General features: G+C 36.1%; 1 protein-coding gene across 1 annotated transcript in view; it reads left to right on the top strand.

The window, feature by feature from the left end:
• The window catches only part of USH2A (usherin), a 681,643-nt gene that overhangs the window by 562,940 nt on the left and 105,577 nt on the right, over positions 1-13,126 (top strand). The window lies entirely within an intron of this gene.

Genomic DNA, 13,126 nt, shown 5'->3' with positions numbered 1-13,126 from the left:
AATAATTAATCAGCAGAGTAATTAAGAAAATAATATCATTTATAATTGCATCCAAAATAATAAGAAACAATCCTAAAATTTATATGGAACCACCAAAGACTCTGAATAGCCAAAGCAGTGTTGAAAAATGAAAAGCAAAGCTGGAGGTGTCACAATTCCAGTATTCAAATTATATTACAAAGCTGTAGTAATTCAAACAGTACAGTACTGCCATGTAGGTCAACAGAACATAATAGAAAGCCTAGGGACAAAAGCCCATAATTATATGGTCAATTTATCTTCGACAAAGCAGGAAAGAATATCCAATGGGAAAAAGACAGTCCCTGCAAGAAATGCTGTCAGGAAAACTGGACAGCAGCCAGCAATGAATAAAACTGGATCACTGTTGGGGCGCCTGGGTGGCTCAGTGGGTTAAAGCCTCTGCCTTCGGCTCAGGTCATGATCCTAGGGTCCTGGGATCGAGCCCCACATCGGGCTCTCTGCTCCGCAGGGAGCCTGCTTCCTCCTCTCTCTCTGCCTACTCATGATCTCTGTCACGTAAATAAATAAAATCTTTAAAAAAAAAATAACTGGATCACTGTCTTATACCATACAGAAAAATAAACTCAAGATGCATTAAAGTCCTAAATGTGAGATCTGGAATCATGAAAATCCTAGAAGAGAGCACAAGCAGTAATTTCTCTGACATTGGTGTGCAACTTTTTTTTAGATAGGTCCCCTGAGGCAAGGGAAACAAAAGCAAAAATGAACTATTGGGGCTTCATCAAAATAAAAACTTCTGCACAGTGAAGGAAACAATCACTAAAACTAAAAGGCAACCTTCAGAATGGGAGAAGATATTTGCAAATGATATATCTGATAAAAGGCTAGGAACCAAAATATATAAAGAACTTTAAAAATTCAACACCCAAAAAATAATAATTCAATTTAAAAATGGGCAGAAGATATGAACAGATATTTCTCCAAAGAAGGCATACAGATGACCAACAGACATGAAAAAATGCTTTTCATCATTTATCATCAGGGAAATGCAAATGAAAACTACAATGTAGTTATTCTCTGACCCTTGTCAGAGTGGCTAAAAACAAAAACACAAGAAACAACAGGTGCTGGTGAGGATGTGGAGAAAGGGGAATCCTCTTGCACTGTTAGTGGAAATACAAACCGATGCCACCACTGAGGAAAACAGTATGGAGTTTCCTCAAAAAGTTAAAAATAGAACTATCCTATGATCAAGCATTCACACTACTGGGTACTCACCCAAAAAACACTAATTCAAAGAAATACATACACCTCTATGTTTATAGCAGCGTTATTTACAATAATCAAGATATGGAGGCAGCCCAAGTGTCCATCAATTGATAAGTGGATAAAAAAGATGGCATATATATTAATAATGTGTATATTAATAATATATGTTATATTCATGTGCATATTATATATATATATATATATATATAATTCATCCATAAAAAGGAATAAAAGGAAAAAGGAATTCATTCCATAAAAAGGAATGAATGGATAGAGCGAGAGAGTATAAAGCAAGGTGAAATGTCCATCAGAGAAGTACAAATACCATATGATCTCACTCACGAAGAATTTAAGAAACAAAACAAAAGAGCAAAAAGAGAGACAAACCAAAAACAGACTCTCACTACAGACAGTACACTGATGGTTACCAGAGTGTGCGTGGGTGGTGGGTGTGGGTTAAATAGGAGATGGGAATTCAGGAGCGCCCTTGCAGTGATGAGCACTGGGCGATGTATGGAATTCTTGAATCACTCTATCGTACACCGGAAACTAATACAGCACCCTGTGTTAACTAACTGGAATCAAAATAAAAACTAAATCAGCAAACAAATGGGCAATAGAGCCAAGAAGGTAACATAGAGGCCTAATATATAAAACTTAAGTTCTCATCAACCAGCATCCTTCTGATGTCATAATCTAAGATCAAAAACAAAAACAGAAGGGTCTTAATTTGGTCAAACTCACAGGAGAAAATTTATCAAGATCTTTATAAGCAAAGAAAAAGGTAAGCCTCTCTAAGATATTAAATATAAATGATTCCATCCGCCTTTGCTTTAAAATGAATATACAGCTCATTAAATTAGAGCAGAGGAATGATCACCAGCCCCAGCCTGTGAAATACAGCCCTGTAATCCTTACCTCAGTTTTAGGAGCATAGATATTCTTGAACTCCATTCTTAACTTCAGTGGAAGAAAACCCGTATCTTCTGCTGCAGAAAATATACGAACTTACATATCCCTTTACAGAATCCGTCTCTACTTGAATGGACCAGCATGCTATCTTGCTGTCTTCGAGCATATTTCTCCTTGGCATCTTTATGAAGCTGTGGTGCTTCTGTGCCATCAAGTAAAATGAAACAGAAAAGAGCCAGTCTGGAACTGGATTTTGCCTCTGAACCAGAGATTTCTCAGAATCCCACCAGAGTCTTCCACAATCCAGATTGTCAAAGAACAATAAGAGAAAGTCCAAAATGATAAGCAAAAAAAAATTTTAAAAAAGCCATGTGATCAGGGGGCTCCATGGCCTATCAAATCACTTGTCATTTTTAACATTATTATACACATAAATTGCTTATCTGAAGATACCTTTCCTTTTAAGACAATGGATGTCGGGTCAAAGAGAAAACAGGACTCGCATCTCAATTCTGCCACCTGTTAGCTGACATCAACAAGTCGGTTCTTCTCCCTGAGTCTCTGTTCGGTGCAGCCATAAAATGGAGACAATGGTAGTACATACATTTGGGTGGTTGTAAAGATTAAATGAGGTAATTTATATAATTAGCATATATTGGCTCTGTACATTAGCCTGTGAATAGTGATGATTTTTTTTGGAGAATTATTTTTGTCTTCAATTATTTATTTTTAAAATGTATTTGCTCCAGCCTTTGCTAGGTGCCAAGGGCCCCGTTTTCAAAATGTTAAAACAGTGCACTGCAGGATTGTATTTGTAAATGTTTAAGACTTCTCTTGAATTTCCCAGCAAAAATGCAATATGACAAAAGTCATATTTTTCTTTAAGTTCAACATCATATTTTTATGCTCAGTGTATAATGTTTACACTTAGAAAAGGATCGTTGTGAAATAAAGCACAACTTCTGCCTTTTTTAACGTAACCTTAACTCTTGCCTACCTCAGGCTTTGTAGAAATTGTTCATTCTAGCGCATCCTTGGGGGTATTGTAGAAATGCTTCACACACTAACTCTGACCATGTAACCAATGGTTAATAAATCTATAATATCCAGACCTGTCAATCTTTTAGTTTCAGATGTACAAAATCCATTACAGAAACCCCGTAATATATGGAAAGATTAAAATCTTAAATTAAACTTTTTTCCTGGTGCCTAGAAGGATTTTGAACTCTGTAAACAGGCAGATTATTTTGACTTCTGTATAATCTACAGTTGATTTTATTGGAAAGTACCTCATGCTGTGTTTTGATTTGGATAATAAAAACATTTTTCTGTTCCTGAAGAGTCACAAATATATATTTTAAACTGAAAGAAAACAAACTTGTTATAACCAGAGGTTGTTTATTTGCTCACAATCAAGAGCTTTCAAGGTACTCATCATACTCCTCTACCATTATGCAATGATTACATCATAAGCAGAGCTGAAAATTGGGCCAAGTAGTCCATACCTGCAGTTCCCCAAACCTGAACAAACATTAGAATCACCTGGAAAGCTTTTGCAAAGACCGGTTCTCAATCACAAGTTTACTGAATCAGAATCTCCTGGGGTGGAGTCAAGAAATCTAGATTTTTTTTTTTAAGCTTCCCAGATGATTTCAATGTTTTCCAAATTTAGTCATCATGAATTACATACACCAAGCAAAAGTGGTCAGGTACAATATTTTTTTCAAAACGTGAGTCGAACCACTTTCTCTTGAATGTTCAAAACCAAAATAGTGGTTAAATCAACTGGGTTTTCTCACATGTATTTTGTTTTGTGGTCAGTGTGAATAGAGCGACTTTACACAGGTAAGTTGCTGGGAGAAAACAATGTCCATGTGGCTGCTTGGCAACAGAAAATTACCTAGGCAACTAAGTGGGCTTTCAGTTTATAAATTATTATTTCAGTGATATCTATAAATTAATTCTTACTACATGTTTATAAATTTTACCAGAAAAGGAAGTGAGATCCAGGAAATGTGGAATATTCAGGGGAAGCATAATTAGAATACTTGTGGTGAATATCACTTACATTCAATAATATCACTTGTTTATACTTGCCTTTTGTTAAATTTCCAGCATATGCCAAACACTTTGATAAACATTTTCCCTGCCTTACCTGAGCTTATACTGATAAAAACCCTGGGATACAAATAGTATCATTATTTCCATATTAAGATAAGAAATTTGAATCTCAAAGTAGTAATATAGGGGTACCTGCGTGGCTCAGTGGGTTAAAGCCTCTGCCTTTGGCTCAGGTCATGATCTCAGTGTCCTGGGATCGAGCCCTGCGTACGGCTCTCTGCTCAGCCAGGAGCCTGCTTCCCTTCCTCTCTCTCCCTGCCTCTCTGCCTACTTATGATCTCTCTCTGTCAAATAAATTAAAAATAGTGTTAAAAAAAAAAAAGAAGAAGTGATATAATATACTCAAGGTTACAAGCAAAGCCAAGATTCAAATTCAGATCTGTTATAAGAGCAATCTCCACAGGTCTTTGGCTTAACTCTTAAATCCGTATCAAGCTTTTTGTTTATTTCCCACCATCTTTTGGATTTGTGATACAACTGTATTTTTTGAAATAGTAGCCCAGAGGGCTGAGAAACAGAGCTAGTTATTGGCAAATACCAAATGACTGGGGAAGAATGCTTTTTATTTGGCATGCCTAGACCAGAAGAAGTAATTGTGTAAAATGGTGAGTCCCTGAAGGGAAAATACTTACCTCACAGTAGTTATCTTCTGTGGCATGAAGGAACTAGTAACCAGAAGTCTGTCTATTCAACCAAAAGTCAGGAAAGAATAGACATGACCTAGCAAAACCGGATTCCAAATGCTGAAAGATTTCAGTTAGGTGGGAGAGGATTTCTCAAATAACCACAAAAAGAATATTCCAGGACTATTTTAAAGCCTCAATAGACATTCTCTTACCTTTCAGGTAAGTCCTGGTTCATTTTAGCTCTTGACAAATGTTATTACTTGACAAATGTCAGTTGTAAGATTATCAAGACCCTTCAAGCTCTAGAAAATCAAGATTTCTACTCTTTTGCATATCATTTGTACCTTCAAATCAGATGATGCAGAAACAACATATCCTTTTAAAATATTTGCTGAATTAATGGAAGAAGAGAGTAGTGAGTAAGTTTCTAAAATTTGTCATTCAAACAAATATAAATAAATTTTGGATTTTCTGTTGCTTAAAATTATTCAAACATGGGGCACCTGGGCGGCTCAATGAGATAAGCCTTTGCCTTCAGCTCAGGTCATGATCTCATGGTCCTAGGATTGAGCCCCGCATCCGGCTTTCTGCTCAGCTGGAAGCCTGCTTCCCCCTCTCTCTCTGCCCTCTCTGCCTACTTGTGATCTCTCTGTCTCTATCAAGTTAATAAATAAAATCTTTTTTAAAAATAATTCAAACATTTGACCTCCTGTAGAATCCTATCCCTCTCTCAACACTAATTCAACCCTAAACATACATACATGTGCACACACACACACACACACACACAAATACATATTTCTTCTTTAGAGACAAATAGGACACATACACGTATCTTCGAAATATTAGATGTCATCTTGTGGATGCATAATTTTTTCACTTATTTCTGAACAAGGAATACTGGTTTCTAGGTGGAATGGGCTCCATCATTTAGTTTTCCCATGACCTTGGGCAGGTTCCACAGTGTCTCTGAACTTGAGGTTTCTTGTCTGCGAAACAAAGTATCAAATGCCCACCCTGCATTGCTTTTATGTGAAGTCGGTGAAGTAGCATGATACACATTTAGTGCACACTGCCTGGAAGCTGGCTATTATTATTCAAGCTACAGACAGCAGCCTGCCTAGCTGATTCCTAAACATTCCTTCTCATCCCGTACCAGCTCTTAACCTCAGGTCCAGACTTACACATTTGTATTAAAAAGAGTGGGGGATACATGTTCAACTAATGGGTAAAAAAAAATCACAGAAAATGAAGAAGCAAATTGTTCCTGGAACATAAATGGTTTACTCAGGATAAGAATAGAGATACTCCTGCTATTTCAGAATCCAAACACTCGAAATTATTTGAACTCTGAAGGTAATGATGAGTCTTTCTAATTTATCAAGGTGATGACTGTATTTTGAACTGTTCTAGCCCTTCATCATGTTCTAATTAACAATGTCATTGCATTCAACACATTTCCTCACTAAAGATGGTGAGTTATTTAGGTTTTATGCATAATCTCGAAGTACTGGTGTGTGTCCATTCATACTTATCTCTTAGTCCATTAAAGAAAACAGTTAGCAACTGTTCTTCTGAAAAATCATTTCAATTAATATTGCTTAGGAATAAAAAATATATTGGTTAGAAAAAAATGTTTTTTATTAACCAATTTTTGATTAAAGTGTAGTTAGCCATAATATGGCCTATCTAAAGACCTTAGGCATCTTGGTGTTCAGTTAGCTAATCAACCGCAGTGTATTAGATCAGATACTATCTATTTAAAGTCAAAATTGTCATTAAGTGCCCTAAAAAAAATTTATTTGCTTTAACTGGGATGATTCAACTTTGACAATTCTTTCAGTTTTCTTTAAGTGCAAAAACCAAGTGACAGTAGTGCTGAATTTCAGAAGAAAATATAAAACTCATTTCAATGATTTATGTTTTATTTAGCACAGTAAATCTTTATTCAGCTGTACTGAGGTATAATTGACAAATGAAATTATAATACATTTAAAGATTACAATGTGATGATTTGACATATATAACTGTGAAAAGATTTGCACCATCAAGTTAATTAATGCTAACATTTTACCGCATATTTATTTTTTGTCTTTCTGGCGAGAACACAAATTCTACTCTCTTAGCAAATTTCAGTTATACCCTACAGTATTATCAACTATAGTCACCACGTTATACCTTAGATCCCCAGATCTTATTCATCTTATAGCTGAAAGTTTGTACCTTTTTACCAACTTCTCCCTATTTCCCCCATTTCCAGCCCCTCGTCGCCACCATTCCACTCTGTTTCTATGAGTTCTTTTTTTTTTTTTTTTTAAGGTTCCACACATAGGTAATACTGTAAGGTTATTGTCTTTGTCTGGCTATTTCACTTAGCGTAAGGCCCTTCAGTTTCATCCATGTTGTTGCAAATGGAAGTGTTTTCTTCTTTTTATAAGTCTGAATAATGTGCTATTTCATCTATACTACATTTTCTTTATCCATCCCTCCACTGAAAGCCACTTCGGTCATTTCCATACCTTGGCTATTGTGAATAATATTGCAATGAACTTGGGAGTATAGATAGCTCTGTGAGGCAATGATATCATGCACTTTGGATATGTACTCAGAAGTAGGTTTGCTGGACCACAGAGTAGTTCTATTTTTAATTTCTTGAGAGCCTCCATACTGTTTTCCATAGTAAACTGTCACTGGCAATATGAGCTTCCATTCCCAACAACAGAGTACAAACAGTCCCTTTTTCTGCATTCTCACCAGTATTTGTGATCTCTTGTCTTTTTGATAATGGTCATCCTGAGAGGTATGAGGTGATAGCTCATTGTGGTTTTTTATTTGCTTTTCCCTGGTGATTAAGGATGTTGGGCACATTTTTACATATCTGTTAGCCATTTGCTTGTCTTTTTGGGGGGGAAATGTCTATTTGTAGCCTTTGTCTACTTTTTAATTAGGTCTTTTTTATTTTGCTATTGATTTGCATGAGTTCCTTGTATATTTTGGATATTAGCCCCTTTTTAGATAAATGGTTTGCAAATATCTACTCCCATTCCATAGGCCACCTTTTCATATTGATGGTTTCCTTTGCTGTGCAGAAGCCTTTTAGTTTGATGTGTCCCACTTGTCAATTTATTTTGTTGCCTTTGCTTTTGTTATTTAATGAATTTTATTGAGTTCTAATATGTAGTAGGCATTTTTCTAAGACATTAATATGTATCATTTAATGTTTTTAACAACCTAATATAGTATAGTATAATACAGTATGTCCTATTGTATAGTACAGATAGTATAGTATAATATAGTATGTCTATTGTTTTGCCTATTTTACTAATGAGAACAATTTAGATACTCTTTGGTTATTTTGTCTAGGTTATTTATCACAAATGTGTTGGAGCCAACCCACAATGCATCTGACTCCAAGTTCTACGATCAAAATCACTGCTATTTTCTCATCATTTTTCTACATAAACAATGCAGAAAACAAATGATTTTTTTCTAAGCTCTACTATAATCCAGTTCAGAAGCTAAAAAATAATTTTACTTTAAATATAGCAAATATGAATGAGGACAATGTAATTTAAGAGCAGCTCGTCCACTAACCCAGCAGGAGTGTTTTATTTGTAGCTTAAAATTTCATGAGATATAACTCATTAGCCTTTAGGTATACTGAATTATCTATTCACTTTAATGAACATGAAAATATTTGCTGAGCCCCTACTCAGAGGCAAGGTATAATGCTAGACACCCTGAGAGTTATAAAGAAGAATGAGACGTTGTCCTTCCTGTCATAACCCTACTATCTATTAAGGTAGAAAGGGCATAAAATGACCACTATTATATGAACTTATGTAAAATTTCCATACAGTTGTTACGGATTTGTGTTTAAGAGAGTCTTGTTTCGGGGCACCTGGGTGGCTCAATGTGTTAAAGCCTCTGCCTTCGGCTCAGGTCATGATCCCAGAGTCCTGGGATCGAGTCCCGCATGGGGCTCTCTGCTCAGCAGGGAGCCTGCTTCCTCCTCTCTCTCTGCCTGCCTCTCTGCCTCCTTGTGATCTCTGTCTGTCAAATAAATAAGTAAATAAAATCTTAAAAAAGAGAGAGAGAGAGAGTCTTGTTTCACTTCCAAACCCTCGAAAGGGCATAACCGAGATATGCCTACCTATGCAACAAAGAATTGTCTAGCTGATTTGTTCAAAGCATTACATTAAGTGCAACCAGTGTTTTGAAGCAGCTATCAAACTGAATTAATAGTTTTCCTCTTAGAATTTTTCCTGCTCCAGCTCCTAAAAAAAGATTTTAAAAAAGGATTATTTGATTGACTTGTCCCGTTGTAAAGTATGCACCTGCTGTGAAATGAAGCCACGGAGAAAAAAAAAAAAAAAGTTGAATAATTTAACTTTTTTATTTGTAAAGATAATCAGGGTTTTTCTGATTACATCTTAACTTCATAAATGTTAAATAACCTATCAGCATCTAGTTGTTGTAAATTATGAAAAGGAGCATTGCGAGGAATATTAACCAACGAAATCCTTGTTCTTTAGTGAACAAGAAAATGTGTTATGGCAGCTTGTCATTGTGGGACTGGTAACTTTGACACCAAATAACAAAACTGCCATTTGCACTTAGGGTAAATTGGTTCACTTGAGCTTCCACTGCTCCTCTTGCTCTGACATAAATTTATGAACTCGGGAACTAACCAAGTCGTGTGGCTTCCCAGCTGACTTTAACAAATATGCCCATTTCATTTCATTTAGTCATCAGAATACCAGGGGGCTAGGTTGTTTCAGACTCATTGCAGATGGTGTAGGGTTTGCAGGAACACAGGAGCCTTTCATGTCACAGTCATGTAAATTATGACAGTGGAGGGGCCCTCTTTCCTAAATACATGTCACTGTTTGACATGCTCATAGCTTCAAGGAGCATTTTCTCTTTCAGCACCTCATAAGTATATGTAAAGGACATTTATTTCCAATTAACCAAGATGTGAAAAATACATTTTCCGGGTTCATGCCTTGACTAGCCATGTTGAAACCTAGATCAAGATAATGTCTATATTTGAAATGTAGCAGAAAGACAGCTTTGTTCTCTGACCCCCTAGGAGTCCTGTCCTTCTAAGCAGAGAAGTTATTGAAAGCAGCCCAGTAGGTACAGAGGAAGACATTCAGTAAAGCGCAACCTCAGATGAATTGACGGAAAGACCATTTCTAAATTATGGCTAGAAATGGAAAAATATCTTCGTAGGAATACACTTGATCATATCCAAGTATTCATTAAAAAAGCTAGATAAAATATTGTTATAAAGAGATCTACTTAGATGAATATAAGTTATTTGGAATTAGAATAGAAACTATACTTTTTAAAAAAAGGTGGGTTCGGAGCGTTTGAGAGCTGATAAAATAGTGTCGGAGATGTGGGGTTTTTTTTTTTTCCATTTTGTTCCATTTCATTTTGTTTTGCTGAGATGTCTGTCATTAACTCAGCACTTTCTATTCGCAGGAATGTACTAAAATGTTTTACATGCATTTTCTAATTTAATCCTTATAGCTCTTTATGAGGTGGCTATTATTATCATCATTTTACAGATGAAGAGACCAGCGTTCATAGAGGTTAAGTAATTTACCAGAAACAAATAAGGGCAGAGAAGTGACTTGATCTGCCTGACTCCATTCTGTGGTTGGTCTAGTTCAACAAGAATGATAGAATATTTTTCAAATGAGTGTTTGTCAAACTTTTCTATAAGATCTATCCCAGGAACAGAGAAGACAAAATGAACATGCGATCAATCGTAGGAGTTCTAGAAACCACCGAAAGTAATCACCATAAGTTTGCAATTTCTTTAAGGTCTTGCTTTTTAGGTTAAAAACTCATACAAATTTGCCATTTTATTCCAATGTGTTTATCTTCATCCAAAAAATAATGTATTTTATAATTTATCATTAGGGAAGTTATTTATTTATTTATTATCTATCTCCTTGGATAAAGAGTGCTACGCTGTTATATTTTAGGATATTAGATCACTCTGGAGAAAGCTGACCCCAATAAGTTCAATGTCCAGGCAATTCTTTCTGTGTTCATTGTGTTATAAATATGCAGGTACAAACAGCAGCCTTTTTCCCCCCACCGTTTTACAGACTATGTCAGGGTAACAATAAGGAGAAACGGCCAAAATGGGATGTGCATACTGTGACATTCCAAGATACTGTGAATGGAAATTTCCATTAGCCTATCTTCCTGCTGAGAGGTCAAACTACAAACTGAGAGGGTCCCTGATCAAGTCTTCAATCTCTTTTACTACCTGGAACAACAATCTCCAAAGAACATTCTTAGTGGGGGAAAAAAAAGCCTGATTATACAGCTCTTTATTTTACTTCTAATGTAGTACATAGGTTTTCCTCACCCATTAATGGACTAAGAGCTTCAAATGGTCCCTATAATCAATTCTCTGCATCCAACTCTCAAACTTCATTTTAACTATAGCAGTCTTTTTGGGAGCAGTAAAACCATTGCCAGTTTCATCTTATAGTTGGGAATTAGGAGTCAAAGAGTATCTTCTAAATAAGCCCAGTATGTGTATGCACGATGCCGTTAAAGAGAAAAATAAATTTATTTACATTTTCTAGCCATTAATCTTTGTCATGGTATCTTTTTTCTTCATAGAAAAAAAAAATAACATAGAAATGTCTACTACCTAAGATTCAGCAGAACTGTGGGCCCAATCAAAGTTTCATCCTGTGTCTGCAGAAGATTACCCATGATGATTTAATTTTAAAGCAATACTGAGCAACTCATATTAGATGGTGTTTTGATTGCATCACGAATAGGACTTGTACTTGTTCAAAACACTGATTATGTCAGCATAAACTTCTGCTGTCATTTAGTTAGTTCTAAGGTGACTATGGAGTTACAACAACTGACCAGTCAAAGCTCTGATCACTCAGTACCAATATAATTTTCTAGTCTTGGACTTTTTAGGAAGAAAACTCCATACCAAATTTTTGTGAACAAGGAAAAGTGGGATTCTGCTGGTTTCCCTTGCTCAGGCAAGGAAGCCTTGCATTTCCCAAATTTTAAAGGTCAAAGTGGCATTCCAGGAAGAGGTGCCATGTTTGTCCTTGTCTTTAAAAATACTTTGACAGAAATCCACAAGTGTGTAGGGTATATGTATCTCAGTTTCGGAAACTTACCCTTCAGAGCTTCAAATATTCACCTATAATTTAGTTTCCTCAGTAAGAATTCTAATTTTTCCATTTCTTCCCTCTAATCAGTGCTCAGTAACTGTTCTGCCTGGCTACCCATGTTGTCTCAAAATTATCCTCTCATTTTTCCTCAGTTGTCCTAATCCAAGTTTCCATTACCAAGAGAGAACATAAATAGAGAGAGATAAGTTTTGTTATCAGATGGGTCTGAGTTCAAGTGTGACTACCCCAAGTAATCAACTGGCAATCTGGAACAAGGTGCTTAGTTTTCTCGTCTTGAAAAAATGCAATAACATTTGCTTTACAATATTGTCCTAAGATTTCAATCATTCACTCAAACTGACGTTTATTGAGCTGCCACTTTGTGCTAAACTCTAGGCACTGAAACTACGCTGGGGATAAGAACAGAGCCCCTGACTTTATGGAGTACCCTGTCCTGCATGCAACCAGAATGCAATGAGATGGCTGTTCTTGTTTGGGTTATTGCTGCAACTGTGTAGAAAGAAAGCAGGGTCGACTCCAGGAGTCTTACCCAAAGGCTTTACTCTAAGGCGTTTGGCATAGGAAAGAAGAACAACAGATTTGGGAGTGGAAAATACAGTGATACGCTTTGGACCTGTTGAGATGGAGGTCTCTGTGAAGTAGGTTGCTGAAAATAGAAATTAGGAATGCAAGAGAGATAAAAAGCCAGAAATAGGAATTTAGGAATCAATGATAGAACAGCAGTAATTTAAGTCATTAGAACAAATACAACAGATAATTTAACAAGGATGCTCTAATTTAAACTAAAATTTCTCAGTCTGGGTTCAGCACAATCGCAGCTTTCCAAAGGAAACAATTGTTCAGTCCTCTGACTATGATCAATATATCCTTTGGAGAGTTCTTATTTTCATCTATCCTACACAAAATCCCGAGCATCTCTGCTTTATACTGGCTCTTCCAACCCTTATACAATTAGGGCTCTATCTACAAAAAGCAAACCTTCATTTCATTTTTTAGGCCTCATTTCTGAAGCGTTATTGAGTC

The sequence above is a fragment of the Mustela putorius genome, unplaced genomic scaffold, assembly GCF_011764305.1.
Source record: "Mustela putorius furo isolate JIRA1106 unplaced genomic scaffold, ASM1176430v1.1 tig00000508_pilon_pilon_pilon, whole genome shotgun sequence".
Taxonomy (NCBI): Eukaryota; Metazoa; Chordata; class Mammalia; order Carnivora; family Mustelidae; genus Mustela; species Mustela putorius.
Note: the sequence above shows the minus strand (reverse complement) of the source record. Positions and strands in the feature narration are given on the sequence as shown.